General features: G+C 45.6%; 1 long non-coding RNA gene across 1 annotated transcript; it reads right to left on the minus strand.

Moving 5' to 3' along the window:
• Positions 1–968: 968 nt before the first annotated feature.
• Positions 969–6,851, minus strand: LOC139382986 (uncharacterized). Its single transcript, XR_011628678.1, has 4 exons — positions 6,730–6,851; positions 1,984–2,213; positions 1,630–1,735; positions 969–1,015 (listed from the first exon to the last, which is right to left on the minus strand). It is a non-coding gene; the product is annotated as an uncharacterized lncRNA (long non-coding RNA).
• Between the last annotated feature and the right edge of the window lie 1,528 nt (positions 6,852–8,379).

Genomic DNA, 8,379 nt, shown 5'->3' on the forward strand with positions numbered 1-8,379 from the left:
TCGTTGAAGGAATGAGCATTACACCGAGGACTGTACTCTGGAGCGGGATCAATTTGGAGGTGGAGGGTCCGTCATGGTCTGGGGCGGTGTGTCACAGCATCATCAAACTGATCTTGTTGTTGCAGGCAATCTCAACACTGTGCGTTACAGGGAAGACATCCTCCTCCCTCATGTGGTACCCTTCCTGCAGGCCCATCCTGGCATGACCCTCCAGCATGGCAATGCCACCAGCCATACTGCTCATTCTGTGCGTGATTTCCTGCAAGACAGGAATGTCAGTGTTCTGCTATGGCCAGCGAAGAGCTCGGATCTCAATCCCATTGAGCACGTCTGTGACCTGTTGCATCGGAGGGTGAGGGCTAGAGCCATTCCCCCCAGAAATGTCCGGGAACTTGCAGGAGCCTTGGTGGAAGAGTGAGGTAACATCCCACAGCAAGAACTGGCAAATCTGGTGCAGTCAATGAGGAGGAGATGCACTGCAGTACTTAATGCAGCTGGTGGCCACACCAGATACTGACTGTTATTTTGATTTTGAGCCCCCCCTTTGTTCAGGGACACATTATTCCATTTCGGTTAGTCACATGTCTGTGGAACTTGTTCAGTTTATGTCTCAGTTGTTGAATCTTGTTATGTTCATATACATTTTTACATATGTTAGGTTTGCTGAAAATAAACACAGTTGACAGTGAGAAGGGACGTTTCTTTTTTTGCTGAGTTTAGTACAATCAGTGTGTGTGTGTGTGTGTGTGTGTGTGTGTGTGTGTGTGTGTGTGTGTGTGTGTGTGTGTGTGTGTGTGTGTGTGTGTGTGTTTGTGTGTCGTGCGCTGGTGTATGTATGTGTGTGTGTGACCCACCAGTCAAAGTCATTGTAATCGTTGTGAGCCTGGCTCCAGAAGTAGAGGAACAGAGAGGAGAGGAGGAAGGTCAGGACCAGGAAAACCACGCTCCCACACTCCACCTGGAGGAGAGAGATAAGGAAGGTCAGGACCAGGAAAACCACGCTCCCACACTCCACCTGGAGGAGAGAGAGGAGGAAGGTCAGGACCAGGAAAACCACACTCCCACACTCCACCTGGAGGGGAGAGAGGAGGAAGGTCAGGACCAGGAAAACCACTCTCCCACACTCCACCTGGAGAAAGAGTGTACTTTTTCCTGTAAAGACATAGTTCAGTAAAATGACAAACACACTGCAGTATGTCAGCAGAGAGAGAATGATTGACATTGGGAAAAGATGATGATGATGATGTAAATATGCTAGCTAGCTAGTTAGCTAAGCTGTCAAAACAAAACAGTTGTTACTTGATTTGAGTTTGTTCTGCTGCTAACATCTGCCTCTTACTAACAAGCAGTCGAATTGCTCCATTTCCCACCTGGCGCACAGTGGTCACTGCATGCAAGTCAGACAAGAGCGCGCAGGGAAGGGGGTATTTTCTCAGATTCAAGAGTTTATGAAATTAGCTATTTTGATGTTACAGTTCAAATTTCGACAACAGAACGAAAAAGTAGGCTACATCCACATGTAGGCTGCAAGGACACTTTTTCATGAGAGGACACTGGTTGAGCCCTATCTGTGCACGTGTCTGTGTGTGTGTGTGTGTGTGTGTGTGTGTGTGTGTGTGTGTACCCTACCCTGCTGCAGCAGCTCTCCCCGGGCTGTGACTTGGCCCTCTGGTAGCGTCTCCATTGACAGCCGTATAGACCAGCCAGACATGACACAAACGGCTGGTGCTCATACCTAGATAAAAGCACAATAATACTACAATATAATGCAATATACAAGAATATACTACAATAATACTAAAATATAACGCAATATACAAGAATATACTACAATAATACTATAATATCACCTGAGAACAACACACTAGAATTCTATAACAATACTATTATACCTGTTAACGACAGGTTATACTATAGTACTGTATCATCTATCATTTAGAATGGAATCTTCTACACAAGACAACACACACACTAGTAGTTTACCTCTGCAGCAGCTGCCGCCGCACCACCTTTAGCTTCCCCAGCTTCAGACTGGACACAGACCCTCACCCACAGCCTCAGCCACAGCCCCTCATCACAGAGAGAGAAGGAAAGGAGGGGGAGAGAGGGGAAGAGAGACAGAAAGGAAGGGAAGGAGAGAGAGACAGACGGAACAGGAAAGATGGAATGTTTCTTTCTTTAGTCCCAGTAGTATATTCGGTATTGGAGGAGAGCTGTGGAGAGAGAGAGAGAGAGAGAGAGAGAGAGAGAGAGAGAGAGAGAGAGAGAGAGAGAGAGAGAGAGAGAGAGAGAGAGAGAGAGAGAGAGAGAGAGAGAGAGAGAGAGAGAGAGAGAGAGAGAGAGAGAGAGAGAGAGAGAGAGAGAGAGAGAGAGAGAGAGAGAGAGAGAGAGAGAGAGAGAGAGAGAGAGAGAGAGAGAGAGAGAGAGAGAGAGAGAGAGAGATGGGCGCTTAAAGGGGCAATCTGTAATTTCTACATACATCTTTGGAAAAGGTATGATATTTAACCATTTATTTCTTGAAGAATTTATAAATGCCTTATGAGTTTAATTCAACTGTTGTACCCCATCACAACCCAAAACATAAGCTTAGAGAGACTTTAGTAGATGATGCAGGCAATTCATAAGTTTACCAACAGACCAGGATTTACCAGAGGAAAGCTAGTAGACCTAGGGCTAGATTCAATCCAATTGCCCCTTTCAGCTATGAACCTTTTAAAGGCTACGTATCCGCGTTTGGAAAACCGCATTCACAGTACAAGCTGCATATGCTGGCTCAACTGGAAATGAATTACCTTTAAATGTCAATAGCTATCACGATCTCCCATGGTCCGATTTGAATCTAGGCCCTACTGTATCTTTGGACACATCCAAAATGGCCTCCCTTCTCCAGCCCTGAGCTCCATCCATCAACACTGAGCTCCATCCATCAACACTGAGCTGCATCCAGCTCCTTTTTAAACACTAACATACTGTATCTAGTCTACTTAAAACCAGGTCACCGAGCAAACATCTACAGCACTCTACACTGTCTCCACTGATCTAACACCCCATCTACAGCACTCTACACTGTCTCCACTGATCTAATGTTCTATCTACAGCACTCTACACTGTCTCCACTGATCTAATATTTTATCTACAGCACTCTATACTGTCTCCACTGATCTAATATTCCATCTACAGCACTCTACACTGTCTCCACTGATCTAATATTCCATCTACAGCACTCTATACTGTCTCCACTGATCTAACACCCCATTTGCAGCACTCTACACTTTCTCCACTGATCTAATGTTCTATCTACAGCACTCTACACTGTCTCCACTGATCTAATATTCCATCTACAGCACTCTACACTGTCTCCACTGATCTAATGTTCCATCTACAGCACTCTACACTGTCTCCACTGATCTAACACCTCATCTACAGCACTCTACACTGTCTCCACTGATCTAACACCCCATCTACAGCACTCTACACTGTCTCCACTGATCTAATATTCCATCTACAGCACTCTACACTGTTTCCACTGATCTAATATTCCATCTACAGCACTCTACACTGTCTCCACTGATCTAACACCCCGTCTACAGCACTCTACACTGTCTCCACTGATCTAATATTCCATCTACAGCACTCTACACTGTCTCCACTGATCTAATATTCCATATACAGCACTCTACACTGTCTCCAATGATCTAATATTCCATCTACAGCACTCTACACTGTCTCCACTGATCTAACACCCCATCTACAGCACTCTACACTGTCTCCACTGACCTAACACCCCATCTACAGCACTCTACACTGTCTCCACTGATCTAATGTTCTATCTACAGCACTCTACACTGTCTCCACTGATCTAATATTCAATCTACAGCACTCTACACTGTCTCCACTGATCTAACACCCCATCTACAGCACTCTACACTGTCTCCACTGATCTAACACCCGATCTACAGCACTCTACACTGTCTCCACTGATCTACTATTCCATCTACAGCACTCTACACTGTCTCCACTGATCTAATATTCCATCTACAGCACTCTACACTGTCTCCACTGATCTAATATTCCATCTACAGCACTCTACACTGTCTCCACTGATCTAACACCCCATCTACAGCACTCTACACTGTCTCCACTGACCTAACACCCCATCTACAGCACTCTACACTGTCTCCACTGATCTAATGTTCTATCTACAGCAATCAACACTGTCTCCACTGATCTAACACCCCATCTACAGCACTCTACACTGTCTCCACTGATCTAATGTTCCATCTACAGCACTCTACACTGTCTCCACTGATCTAACACCCCATCTACAGCACTCTACACTGTCTCCACTGATCTAACACCCCATCTACAGCACTCTACACTGTCTCCACTGATCTAACACCCCATCTGCAGCACTCTACACTGTCTCCACTGATCTAATATTCCATCTACAGCACTCTACACTGTCTACACTGACCTAACACCCCATCTACAGCACTCTACACTGTCTCCACTGATCTAATATTCCATCTACAGCACTCTACACTGTCTCCACTGATCTAACACCCCATCTACAGCACTCTACACTGTCTCCACTGATCTAACACCCCATCTACAGCACTCTACACTGTCTCCACTGATCTAATCTTCTATCTACAGCACTCTACACTGTCTCCACTGATCTAATATTCCATCTACAGCACTCTATACTGTCTCCACTGATCTAATATTCCATCTACAGCACTCTACACTGTCTCCACTGATCTAATATTCCATCTACAGCACTCTACACTGTCTCCACTGATCTAACACCCCATCTACAGCACTCTACACTGTCTACACTGACCTAACACCCCATCTACAGCACTCTACACTGTCTCCACTGATCTACTATTCCATCTACAGCACTCTACACTGTCTCCACTGATCTAACACCCCATCTACAGCACTCTACACTGTCTCCACTGACCTAACACCCCATCTACAGCACTCTGCACTGTCTCCACTAATCTAACACCCCATCTACAACACTATACACTGTCTCCACTGATCTAACACTCCATCCTGTACACTGACCTAAGACCTGAAGGTAGTTAGAGAAAGAGGGGTGGGGAAAGGAGGAAGGGAGAGAGGGAGTACTTGTCTTCCGGTTAGAGTGGATAGGATAGAAGATATTAAGACTAGGGAAAGAGATGAGGGTAAATATAGGAGAGCTGAAGGCCTACTACCTATCAGACAAACAATCAACCAATCAGGTAGGCTACCCAAACAGGTACATTTAGGCAAATCGTGAAGGTGCCATACCGGGTCAATGGATTAATGCTCTCTATGGTAAAATTAAAAAAAAATGATTTGATGTAAAAAGGAGAGAAAGAGACCGTGACTAAGCTGATCTGAGGTCCAGGTAAAGATTAGATTGAGGTTTATTGTCCTACAAGAGGAAATTCTTACAGCTCACTCATTACACACACAAACCCCGTAGAAACACAGCAGGAAACAAACAGCAACAAACAGTCAGACATACTGTATATGGTAGGATGGGCTGGTGTTGTACCAGCAGCTATAGGATGCAAGGTCAATAAAACCCTGAGAGAACTGGACCAACAAAACCACTAACCCAGAAAGGACAGAGAGAGTGAGAAAAGAGATATGAAGGAAGATGTGATGTTTTGCTCATCATCTGCATGGATACAGTGGATGATGTTTCGATGTTTGTATTAATGTATCATTAATGCCAGTTGACTAGTAGAAGTAGAATGATTCTGTACTTTGGAGAGTAGCCTAAACCGTAGAATTAGACTGAGTAGAACAGACATGGAACCCCTGACCTTGTCAATGACTGGTAAACTCATACACTCACAATGCCTGACGTTGAAAGGAGATTCCCGTTCTACCCATTCTTATTGTTATATGGCCTACTATACACCATCTGCCCTGTACAGTAGGCTTAACAATGACCTTAGGCAAGGGCTACAGACAGTATGTGTGTGTCTATAAATAAACAGTGTTAAACTTAACAGTGACTCTCTGTTGTCTCCGTTGTTCATTCATTCTCTCCCAGCATCACCCCATCATCATCACCAAGCTATACACCAGCACCAATAGGCCTCCCATCCAAGCTGAGCACCAATACACCAGGCACGGATACAAATCTTCAACCCAATACACCAGCACCAATCCCAGAAGCAGTTGACCTATCACAGCACCAATGCAATATCTAACCTAATACAGCAACCAGGCTATTCGTGGACAGAGGGAGGGACGAGAGGGAGCGCGAGAGAGATATATGTAGGCTATGCTATGTACCCACATATTCTCGGGCTGTCACATACCCAACAGAATCAAAAAAGAGCGGACCCTGAAACAAACAGACCGTTAGATCTGGTAAATCTAGAAATCTCCCGGTCAATTTAACGGTCGGTCACTCCGGAGACAATGACGGCTCTACACAGCAGCAAACGCAATCTATCAATCTTCATTCAATCAACTGTTATGATCAGAGTGTTCAATGGTCAACCTACAGCCTATTCATGAATACTAACGAATAGTCAGTCATCGTTTTATTTATCTATTTGTAGAATAGCCCAGTAAACTACTGTTTTACCGTGACAGTGTTGCAGTAGGTTGTCTATAGCGCAAGAGAGGATGATCTGCCTTTATACATGGGACTCGTTAACTAATAATAAAACAATAATCCTATTACCACCAGGCAACAATATATTCCAGACTTACCGGACGGTGATTATAACAGCTACTCGTCCGTTGTTATTATGTTATTATTTTATCTGTCTGTTTATCCGTTTAGAAAAAAAAGCACGCGATCTGTGTTGCCGCAGCCTCCTGGTGGTATAATAACAGCCGCGTCTGTCTCGCTCCAGAGAAAGAACCTTAGAGAGAGAGAGAGAGAGAGAGAGAGAGAGAGAGAGAGAGAGAGAGAGAGAGAGAGAGAGAGAGAGAGAGAGAGAGAGAGAGAGAGAGAGAGAGAGAGAGAGAGAGAGAGAGAGAGAGAGAGAGAGAGACGGCCGCTCCCACCTGTTGCCAACAGCACATGCATCTATAATTACACAGTAAGGAATAATGATCCAAATAGGCTGAAACTATTACGCTCGTTCTTTGGCAGCGAATGAAAAGGTTGTTGTTTGAAGCTCAGGCTAGAGGGATGCAACATAACGGATTTAACCACACCGATTTTAAAGTGTTATAGTCTAGTTTATTATTATTTAGTAGCCTAGGCTAAAGTGTGTGGGTGCACCTCTAATCTTGGGCAGTGAAGCTCTTTGTAATCTGTAACACATTCATGTAATGACAATAGTACATGGGTGATGGAGAAGGCCAGAGGGGTTAAACCTCTGGCTTTTTCATCCAATGGATTTTGAGTAGGAGGCAATGAGTGAGGATGCAAGGAGTATGCAATTGAGATTCTCCCAGAGATCGAGGAATAGACAGAGACAGATAAACGAGGCAGCGAGAGGGAAAAAAGGGCTAGAAATAAAGAGCTGGTGGGTTGCGACACAGACGCACGCACACATACCCTTTGTCTAGCCAGGCAGATTAAGACTGTGGCAACAGTAATTACCAGTTGAATCAGTGTCTTGAGTCTTATTTCCCATTCAGATAAGAACCCCACCCAGAGGAGGAGAAACACTTACAATAACACTTTATATAAACAGACCTAAGCATCATAATTATGTCTATAATACACAGGAAAGAGAAGACTTCAATAACTATCGGCACCCTTATCTGAACTGGTCTGAACCAGTTCAACACAGTCTATCCCAGTTCTAAACCGGTCTAACCTCAGGTGGACTATATTATTCTGGGGAACTGAAAAGATTTGAAGGTTGTCTAGCCTCTTCTCACAGCCGCAGGAGCGTGCAGAGCACCAGAGGAGCGTGCAGAGCACCAGAGGAGCGTGCAGAGCACTAGAGGAGCGTGCAGAGCACCAGAGGAGCGTGCAGAGCACTAGAGGAGCGTGTAGAGCACCAGAGGAGCGTGTAGAGCACCAGAGGAGCGTGCAGAGCACCAGAGGAGCGTGCAGAGCACTAGAGGAGCGTGCAGAGCACTAGAGGAGCGTGCAGAGCACTAGAGGAGCGTGCAGAGCACAAGAGGAGCGTGCAGAGCACTAGAGGAGCGTGCAGAGCACCAGAGGAGCGTGCAGAGCACCAGAGGAGCGTGCAGAGCACCAGAGGAGCGTGCAGAGCACCAGAGGAGCGTGCAGAGCACTAGAGGAGCGTGTAGAGCACTAGAGGAGCGTGTAGAGCACTAGAGGAGCGTGCAGAGCACCAGAGGAGCGTGCAGAGCACTAGAGGAGCGTGCAGAGCACCAGAGGAGCGTGCAGAGCACTAGAGGAGCGTGTAGAGCACTAGAGGAGCGTGCAGAGCA

Source organism: Oncorhynchus clarkii, chromosome 24 (assembly GCF_045791955.1).
Source record: "Oncorhynchus clarkii lewisi isolate Uvic-CL-2024 chromosome 24, UVic_Ocla_1.0, whole genome shotgun sequence".
NCBI classification, from domain to species: domain Eukaryota; kingdom Metazoa; phylum Chordata; class Actinopteri; order Salmoniformes; family Salmonidae; genus Oncorhynchus; species Oncorhynchus clarkii.